General features: G+C 44.8%; 1 protein-coding gene across 5 annotated transcripts in view; it reads right to left on the bottom strand.

The window, feature by feature from the left end:
* Positions 1-16,151, bottom strand: part of LOC138246367 (oxysterols receptor LXR-beta-like) — a 98,020-nt gene that overhangs the window by 64,176 nt on the left and 17,693 nt on the right. Inside the window, exon 2 of one of the 5 annotated variants that reach the window (XM_069200917.1) lies at positions 7,918-8,181. The exons of 3 other annotated variants lie outside the window; for them this stretch is intronic. The gene's annotated coding sequence lies outside the window, so the exon portion shown is untranslated. Of the gene's footprint in view, positions 1-7,917; positions 8,182-16,151 lie in introns of those variants that run through there. One more of the 5 variants, XM_069200914.1, reaches the window with a different exon arrangement.

Genomic DNA, 16,151 nt, shown 5'->3' with positions numbered 1-16,151 from the left:
CAGACTCCCAGTGTGCCTGGGAGCACCCTGGCTGTGCGCTCCCAGCCAATCCTGACGCTGCTCAGGGCAAACTGGGGAGCCTGTGCCTGCCTGCAGCAGAGGAGACAGAGGAGCGGAGCGACGGTGTGCAGGTAAGTTTTTTGTTTTTAAATAACATTTTACCCCCTCCCACCACCTGCCCCGCCACGTGTGAGGGCAGCGAGCCGCGATTGGTCAAATGAAGTGCAGCAAGGAGCCCCGGAACAGCGAGTTCCACCAGGGCAGTTCAGGGCAAAGGAGCAGTTCCAAGAATGTTATATATATATATATATATATATATATATATATATATATATCGTGATGATCAGCGTCTACCCCTGCCATAAGCTGTGACCAAATGAAGTTCTGCAAGAAGCCCTAAGACACAGAGTCCCACCTGGGCAGTTCAGGGCAAAGAAGCAGTTCCAAGAATGTCCTGCGCTGCGACAGGGAGAGGCAGTGCTATATAGCGCAATGATCAGCACTTCCCCCTGCTGTCAGCTGTGGCCAAATGAAGTGCTGCAAAGGGCCCAGGGACAGTGAGTCCCAACAGGGCAGTTCAGGGCAAAGGAGCAGTTCCAAAAATGTCCCAAAATCTCAAATAACTATAACTCGTAGCCTATGCACAGCGTTGTCATCATGTCTCGAATTGGATTGATTTGATGAAATTATTGAACTGATTTGAGCTATAAACTCTTTTTGCTATAATGTTTGACTTTTCTGATAATTTGACTGGATAAATAGTTGATTGATGGAAAATGCTGATGAAATCCAATGAACATTGTAAAATAAGTACTAATGTAGAATGTTGATACAAATGAACAAAGTTTATCAAATAGATGACGTCCAGTGAATTTTGTATGGAAAATACAGATGGAAAATGCAGATATAGTCAAATGAATTTTGTAAAATAAGCAGGGATGTTGAATTCCTATTGCCCGACACCCGGGACATATTGTTTGGGCTCAAGGGCAACACATTTTCATGTTTATTCTGTCCTTGGGACAAGTAGGCCCAAACCCCTGCAGCACAAACCCTTTGGCTGCCGGTTTACAAAGAAGGGAACTTTCTGCAGTTGAGGTAGTATGTGTGTCCAAAAGTTAATGCTGTTCAAACTTGTATTTATGGTTCATTAATTTATGGTTCATTATTGAAAAGCCTTCATTATTACTGTGAGCGCTGTAAATAAACGTTTTAAGGGCACACTGCACTACTGACAGTGGTTCCAGTATAAAAAATAAAAAAAACGTAAACATATGTTTGGAAAGTTTAATATGAGGCTAAGTATGATGCTCTCTGATTAGATGCAAATGTTTGCAGAAGCTTGTAAGCAAGAGTAACGATTCTTTGCTTTCAAAATAATATGGTATACAAGTAGGAAATAATTTTTTTGCTAGTATGAAATTTTAGGTGCTATTTATTTGAAGCGTAATTTAGTAAAATGTGCTGATGCATGCATTTCCAAAAATTATTCTTGATGGAAAAATCAGTGTAACCATTTTCAACAAGAGTATGGGAAGCATGGAAAATAAACAAGCACTGGCAATGCTAACTGACCCGAAATTTTTTGAGTCTTTTGGTTTTGTTAATGCGCGACTTGTTTTGACATGGCTTTTGTAACATTTTATTGCTGTGGGAGCTGCCAGACCCTCACCACTTTAACAAACACTGTCAAAAAGAAGAAAAAAAAAGTTTTGGGTCTCAAAAAGCACACATTGCCAGAGGTGGCGTAACAAAGGCCTCGCAGCCCCACTCCAGAATGCCCCCTCACCACAGCATCTTCCCCGAGTCTCGGGGGTGGAAAGGGGAGTGCTCCAGTTTCGTTACACCACTGATTGCCACAGCAGTTCCTGGCATCCTTAAGATAATGAATAATGCAAGAAACAGAATTGTGAAGACGAGAGTCATTATTACAAAGACCCCCACCATCTTGCAATGCATAGAAAAGACATACGAGATGTAATATGACCTAATACCCTAATGTGAAAGGCCTAACCTTCTACCTAAAGGAGAGCTGGGTTTGTTAAACCTAATCTGCCAATGCCATGTCCATGAGAGGAGCCCCCAACCCTTGTTACCTTGGAATGAGGTCTCTATCTCAGACTCCGCAGGGACACGAAGACTGGGTCAGCCTCAAGACGACTGCAGCATCGGTATCAGCGATGGTGGCGAAGCCCTCTGGTCGAAATCCCTCTGATTATCTGTCTAAAGTGCGATGTATTTATACAGATCTACAAGGACCCCTGACCTAGGTGTGTTCCCAAACAATAGATATCAGACATGCTTGGGACGGCAATTAATATAAACAATCCCTCGAAAGTATAGAGTGGGAAAATCCCCAAGTGTGAACACCTACTGTTTGTTTGTCTTTGTTGCTTGATCTTGATGCCTTAGCGCAGTGACACTGATAATGTAATTCATAACAAGTGGCCTAAGTATAAACAAGGCAGCCATCTTAGAAGAATTAAATAATTAAATGGGCTAAGACAGAGCAAGCTAAGTAGGTTAAAAGTCACTAGGTGACGGGGGCACGAGTCTGCAAGCCAGAGGCTAAGCTAACTCCTGTTATCCCATTAAAAACGAACTAGGATTCACTACACTGTCCTGTCTGCAGCCCCTCCATACCACACTCTGAGCATGCTACTTTCGGGTCACTGATAATAAAAAGAAGAATGCTTTGCCCATGCTCCTGGATATCTTTGCTTTCAGCATTATGTGGCAGTCTAATGTCTGCATTTGTTATTACACCTTGATATATTCTCCAAATATTCCTATTTTCGCTAAAAGTGTATCCATTGCCTCTTCCATCATTAAGATTTTGCCTTCAAACTATGCTGCTCCTCAGACCTCTTAAATGCTTTTTCAAGGACATCAACTACATTGCTGATGATGGAAATATCTTTCAGAAGATCCCAAATGCAGGATTTCAAATTGGATTTGATTGAGCTCATCTTTATATAGGAAAGATCAGAGGTATTCTGTTCGATTGTCAGCTGTGACAACAGGGTCAATTCTAAATCAGGACCAGAGGCTTCGTTTATGCTTCTCTTTCAATGTTTTTTATTCTCAGCAGCCAATAAGAAAGAACTTTTAATAAATACGACATTTCCCATCAAACCATAATAACCACATGACTAACCATAGAGCATGGCCCTATAAAACCTGAGTACGTCAAACCACTTCCACTTTCTTTTCTTATCTAGCACTTGCTTGTGATAGCAATATTTCAATATAACAATACTGTAGCACTTACTGCTGTGTGCACAACCGCTAATTCTCCATTCATGTGAGCGTTTTTTCCACGCTCGTAGTCCGTTTATTCAGGTTCCTTTTCTGCCCTCTTAAAGCAGCGTACAGCTTTGGTGCTTGTGTGGAGCTGGAGTGTGGGACTCTCTGGCCGCACAGTCCTCTTTCTATTTCTTCTGTCAGAACGTAAAGCAGCACGCATCCGTGATCCAACGAGCGACGCACAGGTGTATTCCCTTGCTCGTCGAGTGAGTTCACCCAGGGTTGTAATAATTATGCAGACGCTTTGCCCAGAGCAATCTTGTGTAGGTCCTCCCTCCACTTTCAAAATAATTGCATGCTGACCTGACTCTGGTGTGAAAATTCTTTAAGGCCTCTTATTACTCCCCCTTAGTGTCCCCCTAGGGGCTCTCTAACTCTGGTTGTATGCCCCTTTTGGGACCATTTGAATTTGATTTTATTGGATATTAAAATTGGGAGACGCATTATGTACAACAAATACCAGGAAGGGGAGGAGAGTTACTATTTTGATGATGGGCAATCTAGCTCATTTGAACAAAATCTGGTCGAGGCTTTAGACGCATGCTATTGTGCTACTGAAACATCACCTCTATGTCTTTGCCCAGCAACAAGGATGGGTACCCTCGCCAATCAGGCATGATTGATGGGGGCAAAGGCAAGCCTATGGCCAAGCAAAATAAGGAACCTCACGAAGAGGCATTTGAAAGGCTGGCAGTGTCTCTGGATATTAAGCATCTTTACAGGATCCCTTCTGGCTCCCAAACTGACGTGATTGCAAATGACAGATTCTGTGTCTTCTCAGAGCTCCTCTCTTGAAGACAGTCAAGCTCCCCGCAAGAGCAAAGCTAAAACCCACCATACTGCCCCGAACAAATAGCCAAAGGTGTTGACTTCTGAACCAGGGGACATTATCCACCCTAGATCGGCAGCATGGGTGCCCCCTCAGGAAGTGGTAGACTAAGTCAAAGCCCATATACGGCAAGAATTTGACAAAGAGGTCTGCGCTCTGAATGCCCCAGACCCAAACTGCCTGACAAAGTGGCAGAAACCCCAGAAGTGGATCCCACCATGGTGAAGTATCTCAGAAAGTATACTAAAGACCCAAAGAAAGGTCTAGATAGGGCATGGAAAGCATGCCAAGATAAATTATTGACCACAACGGGCCCTTTGACTAAGAGTCTTGAATTGGCCTACCAGTCTATGGAGTATAATGTCCCTATTAATGTGGAGGTCCTGGTGGGTTGGGTCCAACGGGCTATTTGCCAATTAGGCAATACAAATTGAGAAATTTCTTATGAGAGACGTAGCTCTATCCTTATGAAGCTAGACCCTAAACTGGCGGACCTTGCATCTTCAGAAGCTTGACCAGTGGTGCAAGGCTTTTTGTTTGGTGCCCCTTTCTTAAAAGAACTATTGAAATTTGTTACTACCTATTCCAACCTGGACAAAGCCCAGGGTTCCATTAAAAAGGTTCCACTTTTTTAAATGGCTGGACGTTTCCAGGGTGATGGTACAGCCGCAGATACCAACGCTCACCAAGAGCTAACTTCCAAAGAGGTAGAGGTGGCTATCAGTAACAAGGCACTACCTTCTAACTCACAAGACATACATTCAGAGGTCATTTCCAGAAAGGAAGATACAGAGACTCCTTACATTCCATCCAAGACTCTAACCCATCAGTTGAGAATTATTCCATAGGCAGAAGTGTCTTTAGGGGGACGGACCCAGTTCTATTTTCAGAATTGGCAAACAATCTCTCACGATCCATGGGTTCTCAATACTGTCCAAGGTTTCAGACTCGAATTTTTCAAAACCCAGTTGGCTCCTCTGTGCATGCTGGGTTTTTCCCCATCTAGATCAGACTTCCATTCATTCCGAAATTAAATCGCTCCTCTTAAAAAAATGCGATAAAGGAGTCCAATAGACACCCCCGGGGCTTCCTACATTCCATTTTTCTGGCCGATGAGAAAGGAGGCTGTCCAAGATTAGTTCTCAATCTTTGAGAGTTCAACCAATGGATCCTTTATGGTCATTTCAAGATGCAGGTGATCCATTTGTTACAGCACATTCTTCAAGTAGGGTCTTGGATGGTACCCATGGATTTAAAGGATGCTTATCTGCCCATCCCGATATTTCCACCTCACAGACATTTCCTTCAATTTCAGTGGAAGGGCAGGTTTTACGAATTCAAGGTTCTCCCCTTCGGTCTATCGTCAGCACCATGGTGCTTCATGAAGATAATGAAGCCTGTAGTAGAAGCCCTGAGATCCCAGGGTTTGCGTCTCATTATATATCTGGATGACAGTCATTATGCCTCAATGTCCACAGAGGACCACTCTGCCTCTGGAGTGGTCGATATCTGTCCTCCAAGAGCTGGGATTTGTTATCAATGTCCAAACATCTAATCTTGTCCCAACCCAATCCATAGAATTTCTGGGGTTTCAGGTGAAGTCCCGATCAGCCCAACTTATTCTCCCTTCTCTGAAGGTGAAGAACATCAAGAGGGAACTGAGGTTAGCATTGTCCAAGAAGACTATATCCTTGAGATCTCTAGCCCAGCTAGCGGGCCTCCTTGCTTCCTCCAACCAACCGATTTTTCCGGATCCTCTTCAATACAGGGCCCTTCAACACTTGAAGATCCAGCATCTGAACAAGGGTCTGTCATATGCTCAACAGTTCCATCTTTGGAGGACGTGAGAAAGGAGATCTCCTGGTGGGTGAACCACATGGAAGCGTGGAATGGCAGGGGCCATTTTTCCCCCTCAACGCCGGAGGTGACTATAGAATCGGTACCAGCCTTTGGGGCCGGGGAGCCCGTTGCGGACAGATGTCCACGGGAGGTCGGTGGTCACAGAGGGAATTGTCTCTACATATCAACCGCCTGGAACTCTCGGCGGGTTCCTTTGCAATTCGGAGTTTTGCAGCAGGCACAGAGAAGTGCTGCATTCTCCTCTACATAGACAACATATCGGCAGGTCGATATGTGAACAAGCTCGACGGGACGCGAGCCAAACTCCTGACCGAAATTTCCAAAGATTTCTGGCATTTTTGCCTCCAGAATCACATTTCAGTGACAGCAGAATACCTTCCGGGTCAATGAAACGTGGTAGCAGACTGACATTTGACATCTGAGGGATGCCAGCGATTGGAGACTTCACCCACAGATCTTCAGATATCTAATGCGCAATTGGGGTCCAACCTATTTCAGCTGGCGTCCGGATCGGAGTCTTTTCGCTCCTATGCCTTTCCCCCCACCATTTGTGATGATTCCCAGGGTACTACCGCAATTGCGACGACAGGAGGCAGAAATGGCGCTGATCACTCCTCTTTGGAGGGCTCAAGCATGGTTTCCGACTAACTGGAGCTAGCCTATGCCCCTTCCCTCCGAATACCCTCACATTGGAATCTATTCCTGGACCCAGTGGGCCATCCACATCCAATAATTCAAACAGGTCAACTGTCCCTAGTAGCTTGGCATCTTTCAGGCAAATGTGGAGTCTCCTGGGTCTTTCGAGAGAGGCTCAAGACTTCATTAAACAAGCATGGGCTCCTAGTACCCACAAACGATACACCTCTGCTTGGAGACGCTGGTGTTGGTGCAATTCACGGGGTGCAGATCCCTTTAACACAGATTGCACCATGATACAGAATTTTCTTGCCTCCTTGGCAGCATCAGGGCTGGCATATAGGTCCATCAATGATTTCTGTTTGGCAATTTCTGAGGGACATGCATTTATTGAGAGGAAGCCTGTGGGTCAATTAACCATCGTAAGCAAATTGGTACGGGGCATTAGGATGTTGAATCCCCTTCTTCCCGAATATTTGGAACTTTGGGACATTAATGTGTCCTTCGGTTTTTAGACGCTTGGCCAAGCAACAAATATCTGTCCAGGAATCAGTTGTCGGCTAAATTGACAATGCTACTTTGTCTTATTTCATGTAAAAGAGTATCAGATGCGAGGGTCTTAGACTTGGCAGGTCGATGTTTTTCACCACATCATTTGTTATCTCACAAAGAACGAAGTGTAATACCAGGTTGGTATCTTATCCCGCTTTTCCGGATAACCCTAAACTGTGTGAGGTGTAGCGTTTGAAGGATTATGAGGTAAGTACAGCCAAATTTCAGTCAGACATGCTGGGTCAGCTTTTGATAGCCTTAGAGAAGCCATTTTGTCCCGTTTCATCTGCAAGATGGAGGAGATGGCTTCTGTTAGAAGCTGGAATTGTGTCTAAATTTGGCACTCACTCTGCCAGAGGAGCAATGGCGTCAAAATCTTTTTCTTTGGGACCATGTTTAGAGGATATCTTAAGTGCAGCTGACTGGTCATCAGACTCTACGATTGGTCATCAGACTCTACTTTTAAAACATTTTATTACAAACCGATTATGGCTATATCTTCAGTAGTGATGCACATCTTTAAAAACAAGCATAATCGGAGCCTCCAGTCCTTACATACAATGTAATCTTTTCTGGCTTTCGCATACATAATTTTTAATTCTTTTAAGGACACGGAGACAGGGATTATCCAACTCCGTGATGTCATTCAGTGGTATTAAGGTTTTGTATTTCATATGTTTATCTATACATATTGTTGTGCTATTTGAACTTTTTCCTTCCCTTGACAATCTTACTTGTAAATGGTTTTATGATTGCCTTCCTTGTTACTGGAAACAGAGTTTATAGCTTGTCCTTCTCCATTGTCTTCTTCATAGGTCAAGAGGACAAATGATCTTCCATCTGCTCTTCGTTTTGGGATCCACGTTGTGGGATTCTTCAGCTCCGTTCCAGATCGACGTTGTCGGTTGGATTTTCGGAGTCCTTGGATTCCGGAGTGTGTTTTCTTCCTTGGGACTAAGGCTCTTTGTTCTTGTTTGGATCCAGTGAATTAACTGTGTCTGAAATGCAAAGAAAGAGAAAGTGGTTTGACGTACTCAGGATTTATAGGGCCATGCTCTATGGTTAGTCACGTGGTTATTATGGTTTGATGGGAAATGTAGTATTTATTAAAACTTTTTTTCTTATTGGCTGCTGAGAATAAAAAGCATTGAAAGAGAATCATAATCCTTGTCTCCATTTCCTTAATAGAATTGAAAATTCTGGTTTAGAAAGCTAGAAAATTCGACATTGTTTTTCAGAGAATTCAGATGTCAGACTTGATTACTTACTAGGTTTGCCCTGATGCACCCCCCTTTGCCAGCAGCATGTCTTTCATTGTTGTTTCCAGCTCAAGAATGCCAATGCAAATGGAATGGATGGTAGAAATTAGTCTTCAGTAGTCTCCACCCAACGTCCAAATCTACCTCACTAGTCCACACGAGGCTCAGTTGCGAAATACTGCCATGCAGTTTCCTCTGCAAAAAAAAAAGGAGCTAAACCCCAAGATGGCCATGAAGGGAAACTCGGGGGACAACACTGTTAACACAACCAGCCTTTGTGTGTGTTGTTACTTGAGATGGTACTCTTAAAGTTACTGAGTTCTTCAAACAGCAACCATACCAAATCGGGATCAATTTTCTGCACAGAAGTCTCCTCTGAGGGTACCACCTGGTTCATGGGAACAACGTAGGCTTGGAGGTCTGGCCTAGTGCTGTGCTGCCCCAAGCTCAATGACACATCACAATCTAAATGAAATCCAAGGTCACCAGAAAATGTGCCTCTGGAGAGTATTTATCCTTTCAATCTACTGTCCAAATGTTTTCCGTACCTGCTATCCTCATGTCCAGTGTCACAGTTTTTTGTCTCATTCCCCATACCCGCTCTCACTGCTCCAGTCCACCGAGACTATCCCACTTTTCATATCCTCCACAGGCCTGCTGTCTTCTCCCATTTTTCCAGGAGCTGTTGGCGGTGTCACAGAGTAAGCTGCTGCTCAATATGCAAGGTATAGCTTGTATCAGTGTGGCTGTAGGGCTGCTATGCCACTTTCAAGATGTTGTCCGCCACTACAGATGAGAACATCAAGGCTGTCTGGATCTCTTTGCTTGGCCTATCCCGCGAGTACACTGCTCCGGTCCAATCCCTATGGCTATCAATGACAGGCCATCTATGGAATGAGCAACCAAATGGTGCCAAAGAGACCTCACGGAGCCATTCGTGTTCGCTCAAATCTGTGGTTTGACCATGCCCCCATGTTTGGAAGGGAATAGGGTACAGTTGTGTTTCTCTGTTCCGAGCGCCTCACACTAATTTGAGCCTCACACTAATCTGTGTACATAGAGGGATAGGCCTGTGTCTTGACATGGAGGAGGTCCTAAGACCTACCTGTGAACCTGGGGGAGGACACCAATCATGCCCTCATCGTTATACAGTGTCATGGTTAAGGTACATGGAGCGATGCAGGAAACATACCATGGTTTGTGAATTCATAGTTGTAGCCAGACCATTTTATTTGTTACTGGAGTGGAGGCCTACTGGCCCACCCATGTAAACTTCTGCTTCTATGCAGTTACTCAAATCCTAGCACTGACACCCCATGTGAATGCTGTCTTGTTTACGTGGCCTGTGTGGTACTTGCATTGTGCGTAAAAGTGAACCACAGTAAGGGAGGCCTGTGGGATTCATTGTGGATGCCCATGGCCTGGCCTCGAGCATAAGAGGGCGGTGAGGTTGTTTTACCAGAATACAGGAAGTTCAATGCTGACATTCTTGAAGCTGGAGGGAAGATAATTAGAGGCAAATTGGAGAGGGAGAGAGAGAACGAACAAGGCATTCAATTTTAGGCATTTTACTGGTTAGTCTTCCTGGAGCACTGCCATTTGATAGAAGGTGAAGGGTAGGACCGCAGTCTTTGTTGTTCAAGGGAACCCCTCAGATCTTTTGCCTTTCCCCGGTCACTCTTTTTTGCCATTATTTTCTATTTTGGCTATACAGGTAAAGCGTCTCACTGGTATCTCACTGCAAGAGCAGTACAGATGCAATGTTGATCAGTGTTGACTTTTCCTCAACACAACAATATCTGCAAGTCTACATATATTCCACGCCCCATTCCTATCCCATACATTCACAACATTATTTCCCTTTACGAGTACCTACATGGCTGATGTGTCATTTCCTTACCCCCACTAAGTACAGCCGGAGAGGCTTCTATTTACCCGAGTCTAGATTTGTGTGGTAACAGCATTGCACATACCTCAGTGTGCGCACTGCATTGTGCCAAGTCCTTGAGCCAGTCCCTGAATAACGGAGCAGCATCTCTCCACCAACACATGGCCACTCTTCATTTTCCTAATAATAGGCCTAATGCAATATACTTCCTAAAGGACTTTGGGAACATCTTTCACATACCCAGTAATGCCATGAGTGATTTAGACTCAAAATATAGAACTCTTCTAGAGTTTCCATGACCTGTACCCAGATTAAATTAATGCTCAGACTACATCTTGGGCATTGTCCAGTTGCGGTCAATCCCAGTTTGGCCGTATTCCTCAGCATGTACTACACTCTATGGATTAATTTGTCATGGATTAGCCCGTCTCTGCCAACTGCAGATTCTTCTTTGGTCCTTCGGCAGCAATATGCCCATATGTCACCTCAGATGTCCCAATACAGGTCTCTGGACCACTTGTTCAAAAAAAAGTTATGCAGCTTAGTTCCTCACTGGACACTCTTGTAAACAATCTTGTTGGGATTGATTTTATTATAAACATGGACAGTAGTTGCTACTACTTTGTTTCACCTGGCATTTTGGTGTATAGTTCCTTCATGACTCTACGTAGCTTGGGTATTAGGAATGCATCTAGGGGGGTACATTGTGTTCTAGACTCCAGTTTATGTAATGTAATGAATTTATCATCAATGAATAAATCCCCAAAGGTTTGTTGACTGGCTTATAGTCTACTCAATGAAAGAGCCCCAGTTGATAGTTCCAGTCGCAGATAGCCTTCAAGCTTTATTTGTGGAGAGTATATCCTGTTAATGTTGCAGGGTGATTCTAATCTCTCCATAACCATAGTGTGCAGTCTACTCTAGTAGGTCTGTGGGCTTTGACAGTGCTCAATGGAACTGGATAAGCCACCCCTTTTTCAATATTATAATTGAGGTAACTTTCTGATTTTTTTTGTATCCAGCATGTTTGGTGTGGAAATTAGGCCCGAGAGCCCAAATGGTATATTTCTTAACTGGGGGCAGCACATCTCCCTCCATAGTATGAAAGTTGCAGGATATCCCAGCTGATCCTGGGTTGTTTGTCTACCTTGGCCAGCTTTAGCATCAATGATTTAAGTTGAGTGAACAATGACCTATTTGGCAGGATGGAGATTTTTTGGAACAGATACATGAGTTTGGGTAGTAGGGTCATTTTCACGAGAGCCATGCCCAGCTATTGAAATGTGTAAGCATCTCCATTTTAGTTTATTTGAGTTTCCATGTTGGTCAAGCATTCACCGTACTCCCCCCCCCCCCCCCCCCCCCCCCACTGACTATTCTCTCTATGCTCCAGTAGTAATGAATGCCACCTTTGTGAATTACATTCTCAGTGTTTTAGCCCATTTGGTGGTGAGGCTCCATCATCTTCCAAATAATATGCTTTCATGGATTACAAGGTTTAGGTCAGGGGTCTCCAAATTATTGGGTAATAAAAGCTACTTATTTTCAATTAAAAAAAACATTGCAAGCTGCTAAAATTATTACTTTTGTAATACTGACCACATCAGACAGGATTACTGTCTCCAAAATGCATGTGTACTAGCAGTGATCACCTCAGGGCATCAGACATGGCTGCCAGCAGTACTGTAAAAAAAATGATTTGTCACAGGCTTCAAAGTGCCTAACTCTGCACTGGGAAACAGACATGCAAGATACCACAGAGACCAGGGATTGGGACCGGGTCTGGCACGATATACCCAAATTCTTACTAAGTGTCCCCCTATAAAAATCATGCTCCAGTAATATCTTACCCCAGTCCACCAACATAAAATATTTCCTATGGTCTTGATGAGATGCTGGGGTGTGGGCAAGGGGAGGCCACTTTCTTGCAAATAGGGTGGGATTGCGAACTCATACAGACAGTCAGGAAGGAGTTACTTGGTCATATCAAAGACACTTTAGGGTACCCCACCCCAGCACAACCACTCACAATCCTCTTATAAATGATGCCTTCTAACATGAAAGGAATAACCAGGGCTCACATCGTGCCTATAACTCACATGACCAGGGGGTCGGGCGCAAGACAACTTTCTGCACTCTTCTAGAAAAAGGAAGAGGCCCCACCTGTGGCTCTTTGGTTAAAAAAAATGTGGCAAGTGCTTGCCAATGAAAAGATAAACCACACACTAGTGTATTTGGACCAGACATTCAAGCATATATGGCAACCCTTCAAAGATCACATTGTGAGGCTAGACTTTTTTCATTCCACCCCTAATCAAACACCAGATCGGACTTCCTATCTTCTCCTCTCAGCTGCCACGAATAACTGCTCCAATTGCCCTATCGACCAGCCACTCCAACCACCACAAAATATACACAAGGATACCCTACCTCCCATTTCCATGTACCCCACCCAACCCCCAATTTTTCTTTCCCATGTTCGTTGCCAACAAAAGGCCAGAGATAGCACCGGTATGAAAAGATACCTTTGTGCTTGTAATCACATACTGTGCAGGCCAGAACAGTGGATTGATCTCATATGCCAATGCTTATATATTCATGAAAAACAATAAACATTTATAATGAAAAATGTTTTGCCGCTGGGAAATGCCTCATCATAGATAATACATGCTAGCCACAGTGCAGCGTCCTTGGCACCAAAGTAATAATATTACTAATAAGTCTCCCCACATGATTTATTATTCAAAAATCTGCTTTAAATTTATTTTGGAAATTCGTCCATTTTTCTCCAAACATCAGCTTATGAGTTCTGAAAATACACACATTTTTGTCTTTAATACACATGTCTGGGATACATATATTAATTTAAACAAATAAAAGGTTCCAATTTAGTAGGCTGGAATACATATATGAGAGGTACTTACAGGTAGTTGGAGAGCTACCAGCAGCTCACAAGCTACTAGTTGGAGAAGCCTGGTTTAGGGTGCCCTCTGGATTCTTCACCAGCAGGAGCATGTCGTGTGGGAGCCAAATTTTCACCAAGACTATTGTGTTGTTCATTGAGGTAGCAGGCCGAAGACTTCATTGGTAGGGCACATATAATCAGTGATAATGGGCAGTCCTAATGCATACCTCATTCTATTTTGATAGGGGGACGATTGGTGGTTGTTACGTTTTATTCTGGCCACTGATTTACGGTCATCAAGAATACCAATTGCATGGAGTTGAATGTCTTGGTGGCATGCAGACATATTGCTGTTGCTTCCTGCTCTGGGTCTAGGTGGTGTGCGATAGCAAACAGTTTCCACAGGTTTCCCATTAAGGATCTCCCAGGAATGAAATAAACAAATACTCACATGGTTCCCAGCCTTGCGCATGATGTAGCAGCATTGAACTGGGTGTATCAGGCCCTTCATTAGGAGGGACAAGCCTGTTTCCCTTTACCAGTTTTTTTCAAGAATTTTCTTATCCAGATTTACTAATGATAATGAGCCGTAGGAGTCACAGCACTGTGGAGTTTTGTCTAACTCCTCGTACATCAGGAAAAAGAAAGGGGTCAGCTCGTCAATAGATTATTTTTAATTTGATGGTTACCCCGTCACTATCCTGTGTTCACCCATTTCTGCAGCTCTTAATAGCTTCCTGTATTTCCTTCAGAGTGATTACTGCACACAGTGGCTCTCATTCTGCCTCATCGAGGCCTGCTAGTGTTATCTTGTCTAAGTATTTGTTTATTTCAGTGTTGAGGGTGGTATTCTTCGAGGAGTATAATTTAGAATAGAACTGGGTGAAAGGGTCTACGATTTCTGATGTCAGGTATTGTGGTTGTGCCACTTTTGAATAGATCAGGACTATATCTGTGGCTGCCCATTGTGGGCACAGAGTAGTCAGGGGTGTTCAGGACTTTACCCCTCACCACAGAGCCTAAGAGCTGCAAATTGTCCCATAAACGTTTCTCTCTTTTTCGGCTTCATGTTGGGATTATTATTTTTTGTGTGCAGTTTCAGTAGGACTTTGGGGTCTCTATCCCTTCAAACCCTTTTCCCCCTTATCAATCTTCAGTGTGGCAGATGACAGCCAGGTGCAGGAGCTCACACATCTTTGTGTCCATGTTGTGGGTACCCACGGTTGGACACTGCCTTCTGCACAAAGGCTGTGTATGGAGTGGACACTTGAAAGAACCACCCTAAACTGATTATGAAACTGCACACAGTGGACCAACATTACCTCCTGCCTGCCCTGCCTACAAAGAAGCGGGACCCACTACACACTAGTTGTTCCAGTCCTAAGTGTTTTGACAAAGGAAGGGAGCTCTCTGCAAAGTACTCAGAACTGCTGTGAAACCAGAGTTGGTGACTGCCTGACAGACAGCTTCCCATAGGTGAGGGGTCATCACCTGATGTCTACCGTTTGCAGCGAGAGCTGATCACTTATCCTAGAAGCCAGGCTGCCTGCTGAGAGAGGGAAGGAGTCTGTCTACCCTGCAGGAGAAGTGACTGTCCAGGAAGAGCAATGTGCAGTGTGTCCCTGGGACAGTGGGTCTGCAGCAGCGGAGAATTATGGAGCGTTATCTGTGTGCCCAGATATTGGTAGGCTGCAGACTTACACCGAATAACAGGTGGTGGTTAAGCAGGGGCCAAAGCAAGGAAAGGCACCAATGGACACTAGCACCAAGCCATTCACTTGTATGCATGTGTGCTGTATTTAGTACCAGCTTGTAATAAACATACTTTCTTTATACAGGTGTGTATGTTGAGAAGCTGAGCTTGAGCACCCCCATTCTACCTCCCTGAAAAGACAGCGACTGCTCCTCATCACTATCACTGAAAATCGAGAGGTGAGGAGGCTGTACTTGGCTCAATTTACAGAGCCACAGTCAATCTATCAATCAAAGAGACTTATAGAGCGCGCTACTCACCCGTGAAGGTCTCAATGCGCTGGGGGGGGAGGGGGGGGGGGGAAAAAGAGGTGAGGAGGGGGAGGGGGGATCACTGTTCAAAAAGCCAGGTTTTAAGGCTCTTCCTGAAGAGTAGGAGGCCCTGGGTCTTGCGGAGGTGGGTGGGGAGGGAGTTCCAGGCTTTGGGGGCCAGATAGGAGAAAGATCTGCCTCCAGTGGTGGTGTGTTTGATGCGAGGAACTGTGGCGAGAGATAGGTCGGCGGAGCGGAGGTGGTGTGTGGGAGTGTGGAAGGTCACTCTTTCCTTAAGGTAGGTTGGTCCGGTGTTGTGGAGGGATTTGTGTGCGTGGATGAGGATCTTAAAGGTGATCCTTTTGTCTATGGGGAGCCAGTGGAGGGATTTGAGGTGTGGTGAGATGTGTTCATGGCGGGGGAGGTCGAGGATGAGTCGTGCTGCTGAGTTCTGGATTCGCTGTAGTTTGCGCTTGAGTTTTAGTGTGGTGCCGGCGTAGAGGGCGTTGCCGTAGTCAAGCCTGCTGCTGATGAGTGCGTGGGTGACTGTCTTTCTGGTCTCTGTGGGGATCCATTTGAAAGTTTTTTTCAGTGTGCGAAGTGTGTTAAAACATGAGGAGGTGAGGGCGTTGATTTGTTGGGCCATAGAGAGGGAGGGGTCCAGGATGATGCCGAGGTTGCGTGCGTGGTTTGCTGGGGTGGTTGCGGGGCCTAACGTGGTGGGCCACCAAGAGGGGTCCCAAGTGTTTTTGTGTGGGCCAAAGATGATTATTTCGGTTTTCTTGGAGTTGAGTTTAAGGTGGTTGGCTGTCATCCAGGCAGCGGTGTCAAGGAGTGCAGCGTGTAGGTTGGTTTTGGCGGTGGCGGGGTTGCGGGTGAGGGAGAAGATGAGTTGTGTGTCATCAGCGTAGG

Source organism: Pleurodeles waltl, chromosome 7 (genome assembly GCF_031143425.1).
Source record: "Pleurodeles waltl isolate 20211129_DDA chromosome 7, aPleWal1.hap1.20221129, whole genome shotgun sequence".
Lineage (NCBI taxonomy): Eukaryota > Metazoa > Chordata > Amphibia > Caudata > Salamandridae > Pleurodeles > Pleurodeles waltl.
This window is presented reverse-complemented; position numbering and strand designations above follow the sequence as displayed.